The sequence below is a fragment of the Biomphalaria glabrata genome, chromosome 17 (assembly GCF_947242115.1).
Source record: "Biomphalaria glabrata chromosome 17, xgBioGlab47.1, whole genome shotgun sequence".
Classification (NCBI taxonomy): Eukaryota; Metazoa; Mollusca; class Gastropoda; family Planorbidae; genus Biomphalaria; species Biomphalaria glabrata.
In genome coordinates, this window is record NC_074727.1 from 117,897 (window position 1) to 135,000 (window position 17,104).

General features: G+C 32.8%; 3 long non-coding RNA genes across 3 annotated transcripts in view; 1 reads left to right on the forward strand and 2 right to left on the reverse strand.

Annotated features, from left to right (window-relative positions):
- Nucleotides 1-10,313: 10,313 nt before the first annotated feature.
- Nucleotides 10,314-14,929, reverse strand: LOC129923555 (uncharacterized). The gene is made up of 3 exons (XR_008775514.1): nucleotides 14,822-14,929; nucleotides 14,431-14,543; nucleotides 10,314-10,502 (listed from the first exon to the last, which is right to left on the reverse strand). It is a non-coding gene; the product is annotated as an uncharacterized LOC129923555 (long non-coding RNA).
- The window catches only part of LOC129923556 (uncharacterized), a 2,642-nt gene continuing 4 nt past the window's right edge, over nucleotides 14,467-17,104 (forward strand). The window contains exons 1-3 of the long non-coding RNA XR_008775515.1: nucleotides 14,467-14,560; nucleotides 16,408-16,829; nucleotides 16,936-17,104. The exon at nucleotides 16,936-17,104 is cut by the window's right edge and continues 4 nt beyond it. This is a non-coding gene — a long non-coding RNA (uncharacterized LOC129923556). The remainder of the gene's footprint in view (nucleotides 14,561-16,407; nucleotides 16,830-16,935) is intronic.
- LOC129923554 (uncharacterized) overlaps nucleotides 16,323-17,104 on the reverse strand; it is a 4,473-nt gene continuing 3,691 nt past the window's right edge. The window contains exon 3 of the long non-coding RNA XR_008775513.1: nucleotides 16,323-16,512. This is a non-coding gene — a long non-coding RNA (uncharacterized LOC129923554). The remainder of the gene's footprint in view (nucleotides 16,513-17,104) is intronic.

The window sequence follows — 17,104 nt, forward strand, 5'->3', positions numbered from 1 at the left end:
ATTTGTTTTAAGTATCATTGTAAAAATTTTCGCAAAGAATTTCTCGTGTATCTTTCACGTGTCCGCCGAACTGTTTTCACTAAAGGGGAAGGGACGAAGGCGAGTAACTGGCGCCTTAGCCGGTAGGCTTCAAGCAGGAAGAGCTCATTAGCCACATAGCAGAAGGAAAACTGAATTTAAAAATCTGCTGCCTTGCAACTATTCCCAAACATGGGAAAGCTGTCGTGGGTCAACCCTGAGGAAAAATAAGGAGCTGGCAACCCCTAGGCAGTTTACAGCACACAGCGCTACACCCCATCAGAGCCTGTGATGCCACTGGTTCCAAACTGATCCCAAACTGTATATATTTCCTTTGCAAAGAATCACATAAGAAGCTTTTAATTTGATAACTCATGCCACCGATGTGCCCTTGAACTGTATTTTTGTTTAAAGAAATTCTTTTAATAATATCAGATGTAGGTGTGTGTAAAACAGTTTCACAACTACAATGGCTGGTAAAATCAATGTTTTACCTATGTTTCCATATTTTGCTATAAGTAAAGAGATATTGTAAGATGCTCACAAACCAACATCTTCTCTATATATATATGATGTTGAAGTGAGATTGTGTGGGTCTATTCTTAACTTTATCTTTGAGTGCTAGAAAATTTTTAAATCTTTATTTATTTTGTTAGGGTGACATTGTCTCAGATGATCCTCTAGCAATTGGTTTCGTATCATTATTTTAAAAAAGTCACTTAGGCAACGGCTTGTTTGACAAGGAAGGAATGAATCCCAGTTTTAAATAATCAATGCTGGACAGTGTACATTTCTTTTCGTTAAACATTTGTTACATGCAGACAAAATTAAAATTTTTAAATAAGTATTGAGAAGATTCTTTGGTTTGATTAGCAGGATATATATTTAAATGATTTACCAAGATAAAAATCATATATTACTGTATAAAATAATTACATTAAATGAATGTAAAAATTAAAAAAAGAGTGATTAAGTCCCTTAATGTAATTAACACCATTTTTTTTACAAAATACATTAAATTCTTACCATTACCTATCAATCAGTCTGTTGAACCATGGGGGCACCACACAAGATCTGTCAACAGCCCTTCTATATTCCTCTCTGTACTTAGCCCTGGATAAACCATTTCATGGCAGACCTGCCCATTCTTTCATGTCTTCACATTGCTCTCTGTCTTTCATTCTTCTTCCTGGAACTCAATGGTCAAAGGAGCATAACCCTGGTATTATTTTCTGGAAAAAAAAAAAGACTGATTTAGTCCCATAATGTAATTAACACAATTTTTTTTAAAAAATACATTAAATTCTTACCATTACCAATCAATTAGTCTGTTGAACCATGGGGGCACCACACAAGATCTGTCAACAGCCCTTCTATATTCCTCTCTGTACTTAGCCCTGGATAAACCATTTCTTGGCAGACCTGCCCATTCTTTGATGTCTTTCCATCTCTCTGTCTTCCTTCTTTGTACACAAATGGGGAAAAAATGGACCATAATTCTTAAAAAAGAAATTTAATATCATTAAATAAAATTTAATTTAATTTCTAATTATTAATAAAATATCTTACCAGAATGCTAGCCACACTTTCTAAAACTATGACCAGTGCCTTATTTAAATCTTGAATTATATTTCTAGTCTAGGAGTTCCAATCAATTTTGTTGTATACAAAGGCCATGATACTGATTATAGGAATATGCCAGATGTCTGTTTCAGCATCTGAGTAAATAAATTAATGAAACTCCTATGACTCTAAGTTAGGGTAATGTCATCTTTCATATCTGTATTAAAAAAACACAAAAAAAAACAAAAAAAAACTGGACATACATTCCTCATTATCAGTTCCCATCCTGTTTGTCATTTAAATATTTTGGACATTCCTTTTACATTCCAATAGATAAAGATTTAAAAATTTTCTAGCACTCAAAGATAAAGTTAAGAATAGACCCACAGAATCTCACTTCAACATCATATATATAGAGAGAGAAGATGTTGGTTTGTGAGCATCTTACAATATCTCTTTACTTATAGCAAAATATGGAAACATAGGTAAAACATTGATTTTACCAGCCGTTGTAGTTGTGAAAACTGTTTTACACACACCTACATCTGATATTATCAAAAGAATTTCTTTAAACAAAAATACAGTTCAAGGGCACATCGGTGGCATGAGTTATCAAATTAAAAGCTTCTTATGTGATTCTTTGCAAAGGAAATATATACAGTTTGGGATCAGTTTGGAACCAGTGGCATCACAGGCTCTGATGGGGTGTAGCGCTGTGTGCTGTAAACTGCCTAGGGGTTGCCAGCTCCTTATTTTTCCTCAGGGTTGACCCACGACAGCTTTCCCATGTTTGGGAATAGTTGCAAGGCAGCAGATTTTTAAATTCAGTTTTCCTTCTGCTATGTGGCTAATGAGCTCTTCCTGCTTAAAGCCTACTGGCTAAGGGGCCAGTTACTCGCCTTCGTCCCTTCCCCTTTAGTGAAAACAGTTCGGCGGACACGTGAAAGATACACGAGAAACTCTTTGCGAAAACTTTTACAATGATACTTTGTGGTGAAATAGTTGCTATTTGTTTATGTTTGTGTAACGTCGTGAGAATGTGTTCACAACATTGATTTAGTGTGCTACAGTCCAAGTCTCTATCGTCAGTTCATGTGTCGTTCTAGTTTAATAAAGCCTTGTTTTAGGTTACTCTTCCGTGTTCCTTTATTTCTTATTACAATCTATCCCCACTTGGCTATCTAGCCCAGGTAGAGTGTTGCTGAGAAGAGAGAACCGATCTTCAAAGTATGATCCTCTCACGGAGGAAGTCGAATTGCTGATGTGCAACCCCCAATATGCTGTCGTACGGTTGCCCAGCGGTAAAGAGGAGACGGTCTCTCTAAGACGCTTGGCTCCCACCCCCTCCCCATCCACAACAACAAGTGAACCTTCGTTCTTCCCTCAGGGTGAGGATAATGAATATCCCCCAGAAACTCAAAACACAGAAGTACCAGTCAACACCCCTACGGTGATACAAGAAAGGAAAGAACCCCTGGTAGGCTCTGAGGACCTCCGAGCGCTTCCTCTTGAAAATACCCCACTTGACGCTCAGGAACTCACTAGTGACTCCCAAACTGTAGAACAGGATAGTCAACCCCGTTACAACTTGAGAGAGAGAAGAACCAGACCGAACTATAGAGTCTAGAGTTGTTCCTTTATTGCACTACATATGTTCTACATAAACTGGCATTGTTTATCTCTTGCTACTGATACTAGAGTTTACTTTTCACTCACTTACGTACATGTCTACTTACTACACTATTTGTTAATATTTAAAACAGAAACTAGTAATTGTTTATAAGTCATACAACAGATACTGGTTTTTAGGTTTCTTTGCATCACCATTCACTATTGTTTACAAGAGAAATTAATATTTCGACACTATTTATTGATCTATTGTATTACAGGCACTGGCATTCTCTTTTATTTATGCTATTGGCCTACTATATTACTATACTTGCTATTTTAATTCTAGGCGGGGTGAATGTGGTGAAATAGTTGCTATTTGTTTATGTTTGTGTAACGTCGTGAGAATGTGTTCACAACATTGATTTAGTGTGCTACAGTCCAAGTCTCTATCGTCAGTTCATGTGTCGTTCTAGTTTAATAAAGCCTTGTTTTAGGTTACTCTTCCGTGTTCCTTTATTTCTTATTACAATCTATCCCCACTTGGCTATCTAGCCCAGGTAGAGTGTTGCTGAGAAGAGAGAACCGATCTTCAAAGTATGATCCTCTCACGGAGGAAGTCGAATTGCTGATGTGCAACCCCCAATATGCTGTCGTACGGTTGCCCAGCGGTAAAGAGGAGACGGTCTCTCTAAGACGCTTGGCTCCCACCCCCTCCCCATCCACAACAACAAGTGAACCTTCGTTCTTCCCTCAGGGTGAGGATAATGAATATCCCCCAGAAACTCAAAACACAGAAGTACCAGTCAACACCCCTACGGTGATACAAGAAAGGAAAGAACCCCTGGTAGGCTCTGAGGACCTCCGAGCGCTTCCTCTTGAAAATACCCCACTTGACGCTCAGGAACTCACTAGTGACTCCCAAACTGTAGAACAGGATAGTCAACCCCGTTACAACTTGAGAGAGAGAAGAACCAGACCGAACTATAGAGTCTAGAGTTGTTCCTTTATTGCACTACATATGTTCTACATAAACTGGCATTGTTTATCTCTTGCTACTGATACTAGAGTTTACTTTTCACTCACTTACGTACATGTCTACTTACTACACTATTTGTTAATATTTAAAACAGAAACTAGTAATTGTTTATAAGTCATACAACAGATACTGGTTTTTAGGTTTCTTTGCATCACCATTCACTATTGTTTACAAGAGAAATTAATATTTCGACACTATTTATTGATCTATTGTATTACAGGCACTGGCATTCTCTTTTATTTATGCTATTGGCCTACTATATTACTATACTTGCTATTTTAATTCTAGGCGGGGTGAATGTGGTGAAATAGTTGCTATTTGTTTATGTTTGTGTAACGTCGTGAGAATGTGTTCACAACATTGATTTAGTGTGCTACAGTCCAAGTCTCTATCGTCAGTTCATGTGTCGTTCTAGTTTAATAAAGCCTTGTTTTAGGTTACTCTTCCGTGTTCCTTTATTTCTTATTACAATCTATCCCCACTTGGCTATCTAGCCCAGGTAGAGTGTTGCTGAGAAGAGAGAACCGATCTTCAAAGTATGATCCTCTCACGGAGGAAGTCGAATTGCTGATGTGCAACCCCCAATATGCTGTCGTACGGTTGCCCAGCGGTAAAGAGGAGACGGTCTCTCTAAGACGCTTGGCTCCCACCCCCTCCCCATCCACAACAACAAGTGAACCTTCGTTCTTCCCTCAGGGTGAGGATAATGAATATCCCCCAGAAACTCAAAACACAGAAGTACCAGTCAACACCCCTACGGTGATACAAGAAAGGAAAGAACCCCTGGTAGGCTCTGAGGACCTCCGAGCGCTTCCTCTTGAAAATACCCCACTTGACGCTCAGGAACTCACTAGTGACTCCCAAACTGTAGAACAGGATAGTCAACCCCGTTACAACTTGAGAGAGAGAAGAACCAGACCGAACTATAGAGTCTAGAGTTGTTCCTTTATTGCACTACATATGTTCTACATAAACTGGCATTGTTTATCTCTTGCTACTGATACTAGAGTTTACTTTTCACTCACTTACGTACATGTCTACTTACTACACTATTTGTTAATATTTAAAACAGAAACTAGTAATTGTTTATAAGTCATACAACAGATACTGGTTTTTAGGTTTCTTTGCATCACCATTCACTATTGTTTACAAGAGAAATTAATATTTCGACACTATTTATTGATCTATTGTATTACAGGCACTGGCATTCTCTTTTATTTATGCTATTGGCCTACTATATTACTATACTTGCTATTTTAATTCTAGGCGGGGTGAATGTGGTGAAATAGTTGCTATTTGTTTATGTTTGTGTAACGTCGTGAGAATGTGTTCACAACATTGATTTAGTGTGCTACAGTCCAAGTCTCTATCGTCAGTTCATGTGTCGTTCTAGTTTAATAAAGCCTTGTTTTAGGTTACTCTTCCGTGTTCCTTTATTTCTTATTACAATCTATCCCCACTTGGCTATCTAGCCCAGGTAGAGTGTTGCTGAGAAGAGAGAACCGATCTTCAAAGTATGATCCTCTCACGGAGGAAGTCGAATTGCTGATGTGCAACCCCCAATATGCTGTCGTACGGTTGCCCAGCGGTAAAGAGGAGACGGTCTCTCTAAGACGCTTGGCTCCCACCCCCTCCCCATCCACAACAACAAGTGAACCTTCGTTCTTCCCTCAGGGTGAGGATAATGAATATCCCCCAGAAACTCAAAACACAGAAGTACCAGTCAACACCCCTACGGTGATACAAGAAAGGAAAGAACCCCTGGTAGGCTCTGAGGACCTCCGAGCGCTTCCTCTTGAAAATACCCCACTTGACGCTCAGGAACTCACTAGTGACTCCCAAACTGTAGAACAGGATAGTCAACCCCGTTACAACTTGAGAGAGAGAAGAACCAGACCGAACTATAGAGTCTAGAGTTGTTCCTTTATTGCACTACATATGTTCTACATAAACTGGCATTGTTTATCTCTTGCTACTGATACTAGAGTTTACTTTTCACTCACTTACGTACATGTCTACTTACTACACTATTTGTTAATATTTAAAACAGAAACTAGTAATTGTTTATAAGTCATACAACAGATACTGGTTTTTAGGTTTCTTTGCATCACCATTCACTATTGTTTACAAGAGAAATTAATATTTCGACACTATTTATTGATCTATTGTATTACAGGCACTGGCATTCTCTTTTATTTATGCTATTGGCCTACTATATTACTATACTTGCTATTTTAATTCTAGGCGGGGTGAATGTGGTGAAATAGTTGCTATTTGTTTATGTTTGTGTAACGTCGTGAGAATGTGTTCACAACATTGATTTAGTGTGCTACAGTCCAAGTCTCTATCGTCAGTTCATGTGTCGTTCTAGTTTAATAAAGCCTTGTTTAAGGTTACTCTTCCGTGTTCCTTTATTTCTTATTACATACTTAAAACAAATTAATTAATTAATATTTATTGTTTGAATGTCTTCTTTATAGAATGTATGAAACATGACATCCATAGGAACAGATGATAAGCCTGGGTAAAAAAACATTTCCAGTGTGTTTGATGATTCCAGCAATACATATTAAATTGGTTAAATTTGAATTTTATCAATAAAAATGAGTTATTATTTAATACTTTATATGTATTTTTAAATTGCATTTTACTCTTCAACTAACTAAAATTAGAAATTAGTTTTCAAATAAATTGCAAAAAAAAAAGCAATATAAGTTAAGCAGGGGGTCTACCAAAAAGCAGAAAACATGGCAAGGGGTCTACGAAACAAAAAAGTTTGGGAACCACTGGTCTACAGTGAAATATAGTGAATATAGTGCTATAGTGAATTCTCAAAAAAAAAAAAAAAAAAAAAAAAAAATTTAAAACAAAATTTATCTAAAATAATTTTAAAAAAAAAAAAAAAAATTATCTAAAAAAAAAAAAAAATTTATCTAAAAAAAAAAAAAAAAAAAAATCAACAAAAAAAAAAAAATTAAAAAAAAAAAAAAAAAAAAAAAAAAACAAAAAAAATTAAAAAAAAAAAAAAAAAAAAAAAAAAAAAAAAAAAAAAAAATTAAAAAAAAAAAATTTTGAAAAAAAAAAAAAAAAATTAAAAAAAAAAAAAAAAAAAAAAATTTTTACTAAATGTTTGGGAACCACTGGTCTACAGTGAAGTCAGTCCTGGGATTGTGAATTCTCGAAAGAAAAAAAAAAAAAATTTAAAACAAAATTTATCTAAAAAAATTAAAAAAAAAAAATTATCTAAAAAAAAAAATTGAAAAAAAAAAAATTAAAAAAATTTTTTTTTTTATAAAAAAAACAAAAAAAAAAAAAAAAAAATTTTACTAAAATTTTGGGAACCACTGGTCTACAGTGAAGTCAGTCCCAAGATAGTCAATTCTCGGGAAAAAAAAATAAAATAAAAAAAAAAATGTAAAAAAAAATTAAAAAATTTTTTTTATAAAAGTTTGGGAACCACTGGTCTACAGTGAAGTCAGTACCGGGATAGTCAATTCTCGAAAAAAAAAAAAAATGAAAAAAAAAAAAAAAAAATTATCTAAAAAAAAAATAAAAAATAAATAAAAATTTAAAAAAATTTATCTAAAAAAAAAATACAAAAAAAAAATATATAAGTTAAGCAGGGGTTCTACCGAAAAGCAGAAAACATGGCAAGGGGTCTACGAGACAAAAAAGTTTGGGAACCACTGCTCTAGATCTACATATTTAATATTAGAATCATCATTAGAGTTTGTCTAGTAGAGTCTAGAAAAGAATGTATAGATTACTATAGTCCTATAATTCTAGATTATTAGTCTAGATCTAACTAAAAATTTTCAATAAATATTCTGGATTTCTTCAGCTTGGTCCATGTCGATCCTATCGTCTTTGCCTTATGGTCCACCAGTCTTCTGTTTTCTTTGCTTTGAAATCTAGATTGACTAGTTCTACACAATGTCAATATAATTTCTAGATCTATATATCTAAGACTAATTAGTATGGGCTTAATATTACTGTATTATTTAGTTTAACTACAATTTTTCAGGTCAGCAGCATTACAGTAAGCACTGGTACAGCATACCGGCACTTTTTTCAATGCAGCGAAAAAGTTACTTTTGTATTTTAAAGTTTATTATTTATTTATTAGTTGTTAAAAGGCAATCCATCACTGAGCTCCGGCACCTATTTCTTTACAAAAAAGCACTGATTACCTGTATATTCTTTAACAATAACGGTTTACTATTCTCAGGAATTAGTCATTCAAAAGACGGTGAGGAAAAGAATGGTCGACAAACCTTGTGTGGTGCCTTAACAGTCCAACAGACTAAGGGATAGATAAAAAGGTGAATTTAATTTATATCTTGATCTATATAAGTTGATTTACTGGACTAAAAATCTAGATATTGGTAAAACTTTGCTATTCTATTCTAAATCTAGTGTGACATTCCATATTTTTTATTCTGATTTTAGATAGATCTTGATTAGATCTAGATCCCATATGTATAGGACTTAGCACTAGATCTCTAGAAATTATTGTATATGATGCTAGATCTAGAAAATCTAGACTTGATCATAGAAATCTTCAAGAAAAATAATGAACTAACCTAGACAGATCTCTTGAATTACATTGTAAATCATCTTGTTGAATTATCTCCACCACCTTCAGTCAATAGACAACTATGGCTCATACGAGAACAAGAGCCTCTGCGTTGGCATCGACTATTTTCCAATCCTTTCTGTTCAGCTTCATCCATATTAAAATACATTTTAAAGGTTTTTATTACTTAATAGAAAAGATCTAGAATTTTAATAAGAATCTAGTCTATCTAGATCTAAAATTCTAGATCCACCCAATTTTATGTATACAAGTAGTATGGGTGTAGGATTGGCTTTATATAATAGTGAACAAATAGATGCTATCTTACTAGATTTTTCTAAGGCTTTTGACAAAGTTCACCACCATAGTTTGCTTAAAAAATTAAAATATTTCGGCATTAATGGTCCACTGCATCAGTGGATTAAGGACTTTCTGATAGGGAGAGAACAAACTGTAATAAAAAATGGCTCTAAATCAACACCGATAACAGTAAACTCAGGTGTACCTCAAGGAACAGTCTTGGGTCCACTACTATTTTTAATTTACATAAATGATTTACCAAATTGCATTACTTCAGGAACAAAAGTCAGATTATTTGCAGACGATTGCATAATATATAGAACAATAAAAACAACACAAGACACAGATATTTTACAAAGAGAATTAGATGAATTACAGAAATGGGAATCAAATTGGAGCATGTCTTTCCACCCAGAAAAATGTCAGTTGTTAAGAGTAACAAAAAAACTAAAACAAATTAATTCCACTTATCTTATTCATGGCAAACCAGTAACACAGACTAAAAACGCAAAATACCTAGGTGTTATAATAAATGAAAAACTGTCATGGAATCCACATATTGATGAAACTACAAAAAAATCAAACAAAGCATTAGGATTTATTAAAAGAAATTTCTATAAATCAAATAAGAACATAAAACTAAAAACTTTGGTTAGGCCAATAATAGAATATGCATCCTCCGTTTGGGACCCCTCAACTCAAGAAAACATTAAGAAACTAGAACAGACACAAAATAGAGCAGTGCGATTCATAACAAACGAATATTCACATTTGACTAGAGTAACACCTTTAGTAAAATCACTAAATTTAGAAAGTCTTCAGGACAGAAGGCTCAAAAGTAAAGTAGCAATCATACATAAAACACTGAACCATAATCTTCAAATACAAAAACAAAATTGAATAAAATACTCTGAAAGACACAAAGATAAAGGCACATTCCTCGTCCCATATGCTAGGACAAATTTGTACAAATACTCCTTCTTCCCTAGTGCTATTAGAGCATGGAATGGGTTACCTGAGCTAGCCAGGAAAACCAGTGACTTGGCAGAATTTAAGTCATTGGTTAATATGCATGACTAAATGTTTGACGCATAGGACGTAATCATCTTCTTTTTTGAAGTAACATCTGTATTATATAAGATAAGAAGATAATAGTATTTATCTTGAATCAGTTTGTTAATCTACATTATATGGGTATGATAGTTGTACATCTTCTACTAGATCAAGTTAAATATAGCTATCCTTTTTTAGATGTAATGTGAAATTGTATCTGATAGTATTTTTCATTCTTAGGTAGATCTTGATTACACTGCCTGGTTTTGTGGTTTGCACGAGACGGTTGACACAATGATCTGAAGTTCAAACTGCCATTTTCTACTGTCCGCTGCAAGATCTTGGCTGGAATGTAAAAGGAATATCCAAAATATTTAAATGACAAACAGGATGGGAACTGATAATGAGGAATGTATGTCCAGTTTTTTTTTGTTTTTTTTTTTAAATACAGATATGAAAGATGACATTACCCTAACTTAGAGTCATAGGAGTTTCATTAATTTATTTACTCAGATGCTGAAACAGACATCTGGCATATTCCTATAATCAGTATCATGGCCTTTGTATACAACAAAATTGATTGGAACTCCTAGACTAGAAATATAATTCAAGATTTAAATAAGGCACTGGTCATAGTTTTAGAAAGTGTGGCTAGCATTCTGGTAAGATATTTTATTAATAATTAGAAATTAAATTAAATTTTATTTAATGATATTAAATTTCTTTTTTAAGAATTATGGTCCATTTTTTCCCCATTTGTGTACAAAGAAGGAAGACAGAGAGATGGAAAGACATCAAAGAATGGGCAGGTCTGCCAAGAAATGGTTTATCCAGGGCTAAGTACAGAGAGGAATATAGAAGGGCTGTTGACAGATCTTGTGTGGTGCCCCCATGGTTCAACAGACTGATTGATAGGTAATGGTAAGAATTTAATGTATTTTGTAAAAAAAATGGTGTTAATTACATTAAGGGACTTAATCAGACTTTTTTTATTTCCAGAAAATAATACCAGGGTTATCTTCCTTTGACCATTGAGTTCCAGGATGAAGAATGAAAGACAGAGAGCAATGTGAAGACATTAAAGAATGGGTAGATACGAAACCAATTGCTAGAGGATCATCTGAGACAATGTCACCCTGACAAAATAGATAAAGATTTAAAAATTTTCTAGCACTCAAAGATAAAGTTAAGAATAGACCCACACAATCTCACTTCAACATCATATATAAATAGATAAGATGTTGGTTTGTGAGCATCTTACAATATCTCTTTACTTATAGCAAAATATGGAAACATAGGTAAAACATTGATTTTACCAGCCGTTGTAGTTGTGAAAACTGTTTTACACACACCTACATCTGATATTATTAAAAGAATTTCTTTAAACAAAAATACAGTTCAAGGGCACATCGGTGGCATGAGTTATCAAATTAAAAGCTTCTTATGTGATTCTTTGCAAAGGAAATATATACAGTTTGGGATCAGTTTGGAACCAGTGGCGTCACAGGCTATGATGGGGTGTAGCGCTGTGTGCTGTAAACTGCCTAGGGGTTGCCAGCTCCTTATTTTTCCTCAGGGTTGACCCACGACAGCTTTCCCATGTTTGGGAATAGTTGCAAGGCAGCAGATTTTTAAATTCAGTTTTCCTTCTGCTATGTGGCTAATGAGCTCTTCCTGCTTGAAGCCTACTGGCTAAGGGGCCAGTTACTGGCCTTCCTCCCTTCCCCTTAAGTGAAAACAGTTCGGCGGACACGTGAAAGATACACGAGAAACTCTTTGTGAAAACTTTTACAATGATACTTAAAACAAATTAATTAATTAATATTTATTGTTTGAATGTCTTCTTTAAAGAATGTATGAAACATGACATCCATAGGAACAGATGATAAGCCTGGGTAAAAAAACATTTCCAGTGTGTTTGATGATTCCAGCAATACATATTAAATTGGTTAAATTTGAATTTTATCAATAAAATTGAGTTATTATTTAATACTTTATATGTATTTTTAAATTGCATTTTACTCTTCAACTAACTAAAATTAGAAATTAGTTTTCAAATAAATTGCAAAAAAAAAAGCAATATAAGTTAAGCAGGGGGTCTACCAAAAAGCAGAAAACATGGCAAGGGGTCTACGAAACAAAAAAGTTTGGGAACCACTGGTCTACTGTGAAATCGGTCCCGCAATAGTGAATTCTCAACAAAAAAAAAAAAAATAAATAAAAACAAAATTTATCTAAAAAAATATAAAAAAAAATAAAAAATTATCTAAAAAAAAAAAAGAAATTTATCTAAAAAAAAAAAAAAAAAAAAAAAAAATCAAAAAAAAAAAAATTAAAAAAAAAAAAAAAAAAAAAAAAAAATCAAAAAAAAAAAAATTAAAAAAAAAAAAAAAAATCAAAAAAAAAAAAAAATTAAAAAAAAAAAAAAAAAAATATTAAAAAAAAAAAAAAATTTCGAAAAAAAAAAAAATTAAAAAAAAAAAAAAAAAAAAATTTTACTAAATGTTTGGGAACCACTGGTCTACAGTGAAGTCAGTCCTGGGATAGTGAATTCTCGAAAGAAAAAAAAAAATTTAAAACAAAATTTATCTAAAAAAATTAAAAAAAAATAAATTTTAAAACAAAATTTATCTAAAAAAATTTAAAAAAAAAAAAAAAAAAAATTATCTAAAAAAAACATTAAAAAAAAAAAAAAAAAAAAAAATTTTACTAAAATTTTGAGAACCACTGGTCTACAGTGAAGTCAGTCCCAAGATAGTCAATTCTCGGAAAAAAAAAAAAATAAAAAAAAAAGTTTTTAAAAAAATTATAAAATTTTTTTTATAAAAGTTTGGGAACCACTGGTCTACAGTGAAGTCAGTACCTGGATAGTCAATTCTCGAAAAAAAAAAAAAAATTAAAAAAAAAAAAAAAAAATTATCTAAAAAAAAATATAAAAAAAATAAAAATAAAAATTAAAAAAAATTTATCTAAAAAAAAAAATACAAAAAAAAAAAATATAAGTTAAGCAGGGGTTCTACCGAAAAGCAGAAAACATGGCAAGGGGTCTACGAGACAAAAAAGTTTGGGAACCACTGCTCTAGATCTACATATTTAATATTAGAATCATCATTAGAGTTTGTCTAGTAGAGTCTAGAAAAGAATGTATAGATTACTATAGTCTTAGTATTCTAGATTATTAGTCTAGATCTAACTAAAAATTTTCAATAAATATTCTGGATTTCTTCAGCTTGGTCCATGTCGATCCTATCGTCTTTGCCTTATGGTCCACAGTTCTTCTGTTTTCTTTGCTTTGAAATCTAGATTGACTAGATCAGTGATGCCCAAACTACGGCCCGCGGGCCAGATGCGGCCCGCAACATGGTTCCATCCGGCCCGCCGAAACGTCGGCACTATGTGTAGAAATCTACCTTCCAAACAAAAAAAAAAAAAAAGGTTGAAAAAATGTATCTTTACCTACGTTTGGGCCCTCACTTTTTTCTCTCATGGATTGGTACCATGAACTTTAACATTTGTGTGTTTATGAAATGGGACTCTGAATGTAGAATCTACCAGGACAAGTTAGCAGATCTTTACTTTTTTTTTTTTTTGTTGAACATGATAATAAGCCAACATATTTATTTTGTAAAGAAAGTGTGGCTGTTTAATAAAACAACTTAAAAACGGCATTATAAAATAAATATGGTGGCATTCTTGGTTTGAGTCGCGAATAAAAAATTGTTAAATACTATGCTTAGATATTGGAGGATATTTATCAAAAAGAGACCACAACATGAGCCAGTGTTGCTCACATTTAAGTAGAGAATGTAACCTATTGTCTGACGCGTAAAAAAATATAATTGTCAAATAACCTAATAATTAAGTGTCAAATCCATAGGTTTCTACCAAAATAGTTTCAGAACAATTTTATTTTATTTTTATAACTTTTCGTTCATGTGGCCCGCGAGATAAGTGTTGGAAATTATAATGACCCGCGGGTAAAATTAGGTTGGGCATCACTGGACTAGATCTACACAATTTCAATATAATTTCTAGATCTATATATCTAAGACTAATTAGTATGGGCTTAATATTACTGTATTATTTAGTTTAACTACAATTTTTCAGGTCAGCAGCATTACAGTAAGCACTGGTACAGCGTACCGGCACTTTTTTCAATGCAGCGAAAAAGTTACTTTTGTATTTTAAAGTTTATTATTTATTTATTAGTTGTTAAAAGGCAATCCATCACTGAGCTCCGGCACCTATTTCTTTACAAAAAAGCACTGATTACCTGTATATTCTTTAACAATAACGGTTTACTATTCTCAGGAATTAGTCATTCAAAAGACGGTGAGGAAAAGAATGGTCGACAAACCTTGTGTGGTGCCTTAACAGTCCAACAGACTAAGGGATAGATAAAGGTGAATTTAATTTATATCTTGATCTATATAAGTTGATTTACTGGACTAAAAATCTAGATATTGGTAAAACTTTGCTATTCTATTCTAAATCTAGTGTGACATTCCATATTTTTTATTCTGATTTTAGATAGATCTTGATTAGATCTAGATCCCATATGTATAGGACTTAGCACTAGATCTCTAGAAATTATTGTATATGATGCTAGATCTAGAAAATCTAGACTTGATCATAGAAATCTTCAAGAAAAATAATGAACTAACCTAGACAGATCTCTTGAATTACATTGTAAATCATCTTGTTGAATTATCTCCACCACCTTCAGTCAATAGACAACTATGGCTCATACGAGAACAAGAGCCTCTGCGTTGGCATCGACTATTTTCCAATCATTTCTGTTAAACTTCATCCATATTAAAATACATTTTAAAGATTTTTATTACTTAATAGAAAAGATCTAGAATTTTAATAAGAATCTAGTCTATCTAGATCTAAAATTCTAGATCCACCCAATTTTATGTATACAAGTAGTATGGGTGTAGGATTGGCTTTATATAATAGTGAACAAATAGATGCTATCTTACTAGATTTTTCTAAGGCTTTTGACAAAGTTCACCACCATAGTTTGCTTAAAAAATTAAAATATTTCGGCATTAATGGTCCACTGCATCAGTGGATTAAGGACTTTCTGATAGGGAGAGAACAAACTGTAATAAAAAATGGCTCTAAATCAACACCGATAACAGTAAACTCAGGTGTACCTCAAGGAACAGTCTTGGGTCCACTACTATTTTTAATTTACATAAATGATTTACCAAATTGCATTACTTCAGGAACAAAAGTCAGATTATTTGCAGACGATTGCATAATATATAGAACAATAAAAACAACACAAGACACAGATATTTTACAAAGAGAATTAGATGAATTACAGAAATGGGAATCAAATTGGAGCATGTCTTTCCACCCAGAAAAATGTCAGTTGTTAAGAGTAACAAAAAAACTAAAACAAATTAATTCCACTTATCTTATTCATGGCAAACCAGTAACACAGACTAAAAACGCAAAATACCTAGGTGTTATAATAAATGAAAAACTGTCATGGAATCCACATATTGATGAAACTACAAAAAAATCAAACAAAGCATTAGGATTTATTAAAAGAAATTTCTATAAATCAAATAAGAACATAAAACTAAAAACTTTGGTTAGGCCAATAATAGAATATGCATCCTCCGTTTGGGACCCCTCAACTCAAGAAAACATTATGAAACTAGAACAGACACAAAATAGAGCAGTGCGATTCATAACAAACGAATATTCACATTTGACTAGAGTAACACCTTTAGTAAAATCACTAAATTTAGAAAGTCTTCAGGACAGAAGGCTCAAAAGTAAAGTAGCAATCATACATAAAACACTGAACCATAATCTTCAAATACAAAAACAAAATTGAATAAAATACTCTGAAAGACACAAAGATAAAGGCACATTCCTCGTCCCATATGCTAGGACAAATTTGTACAAATACTCCTTCTTCCCTAGTGCTATTAGAGCATGGAATGGGTTACCTGAGCTAGCCAGGAAAACCAGTGACTTGGCAGAATTTAAGTCATTGGTTAATATGCATGACTAAATGTTTGACGCATAGGACGTAATCATCTTCTTTTTTGAAGTAACATCTGTATTATATAAGATAAGAAGATAATAGTATTTATCTTGAATCAGTTTGTTAATCTACATTATATGGGTATGATAGTTGTACATCTTCTACTAGATCAAGTTAAATATAGCTATCCTTTTTTAGATGTAATGTGAAATTGTATCTGATAGTATTTTTCATTCTTAGGTAGATCTTGATTACACTGCCTGGTTTTGTGGTTTGCACGAGACGGTTGACACAATGATCTGAAGTTCAAACTGCCATTTTCTACTGTCCGCTGCAAGATCTTGGCTGGAATGTAAAAGGAATATCCAAAATATTTAAATGACAAACAGGATGGGAACTGATAATGAGGAATGTATGTCCAGTTTTTTTTTGTTTTTTTTTTTAAATACAGATATGAAAGATGACATTACCCTAACTTAGAGTCATAGGAGTTTCATTAATTTATTTACTCAGATGCTGAAACAGACATCTGGCATATTCCTATAATCAGTATCATGGCCTTTGTATACAACAAAATTGATTGGAACTCCTAGACTAGAAATATAATTCAAGATTTAAATAAGGCACTGGTCATAGTTTTAGAAAGTGTGGCTAGCATTCTGGTAAGATATTTTATTAATAATTAGAAATTAAATTAAATTTTATTTAATGATATTAAATTTCTTTTTTAAGAATTATGGTCCATTTTTTCCCCATTTGTGTACAAAGAAGGAAGACAGAGAGATGGAAAGACATCAAAGAATGGGCAGGTCTGCCAAGAAATGGTTTATCCAGGGCTAAGTACAGAGAGGAATATAGAAGGGCTGTTGACAGATCTTGTGTGGTGCCCCCATGGTTCAACAGACTGATTGATAGGTAATGGTAAGAATTTAATGTA